This window comes from Alligator sinensis, unplaced genomic scaffold (assembly GCF_000455745.1).
Source record: "Alligator sinensis unplaced genomic scaffold, ASM45574v1 scaffold47_2, whole genome shotgun sequence".
Classification (NCBI taxonomy): domain Eukaryota; kingdom Metazoa; phylum Chordata; order Crocodylia; family Alligatoridae; genus Alligator; species Alligator sinensis.
In genome coordinates this window covers 1,773,686-1,774,853 of record NW_005842150.1, presented here as the reverse complement: position 1 = coordinate 1,774,853, position 1,168 = coordinate 1,773,686, and positions in this window count along the sequence as shown.

The window sequence follows — 1,168 nt, the reverse complement described above, 5'->3', positions numbered from 1 at the left end:
GACTCGATGATCTGTTGAGGTCTTTTCTGACCATAACATCTATGAATAGAGTGAATGAAGAGAACAAGATGGGGACAGGAAATCTGTGAGGGAATCTTGGACAGGAGAGACTGGGATTGAGAGGGAGGAGGAGGAGACAATAGAGAGAGTTTGTGGGGAAATAAAGGTGTCTCATAGGACTTCACACATGGACATGTAATTGAGTAGGAGCTCAGTTCAGCTTCTGGGCTAGGGAGAGACCTTACACATAAACCAGGTTAAGTGATCAGAAACTGGTTTAAACCTGTAACAGAACAGATATTCAGTGCACATAAACCAGTTTGAGAATGGCTGAAACTGGTTTGCAATAAACCTGGTTGAAGGTAGTACCAGACTTAACTGATTTGGCTCAAACTGGTTTATGCAATATGTGTTCCAGACCCCTTGCTGGTTAAAGATAAACCAGACTCCCCCAGAATTCCCAGCATGCTAGCTGGGCTGGGTGGGGCTCTCTGTTCCACAGCAGGGCTTGCCCCTCCCCTCTGCAGTTCTACCACAGACTGTGGGCTGCTCAGCCCCTCCCCCTCCCTTCTGCCTTGAGGAGGTGTCTGTGTATTAACTAGCAGACCACATGCTGGCTACAGTCCCTGCTGAATCAAGAGGTAGAATCAACAGGTAGCTGATAATGTCCCTCTGTTGGTCTCTTAATGGGGTGATAAACACTTATCAGTTCTCTGCTGGGCTAATCAGAGTGTCCTGCCCAGGCTTGGCCATGCCCCTACTCTAGCACCCCCAGCTTCTAGCCTGAGCCACTGCAGGTATGTGCCTGCATGTCTGGGATGTCTGTGCAGTTGCAAACCAATTCAGCCTAGCCAGGTTAAACTAACTTGCAAAGATTGAATCAATTCAGGCTCAGGCTTTTTGAATGTCTGTCCCTAGCCCTGGAGACTGCTATTGGGCAGAATGGGAACCAGCCAAAGCCAGCACCACCAGAAGAGGTGTGGAAGCAGACCAAAGTAAGTAAATGTTGCATTAGAGGGCCTCTTTATTTGTTTAATAGAGCATGGGTGAAAAGAGACAGCCATTTGGATTGAAGTGAAAGGTGTGATTTCATGATAGGGCAGTATCTTCTGCTTCTAACAGTTTGGGCAAAATTCCTGGTGCTTCATTGGACATAAGTGTAGAATTC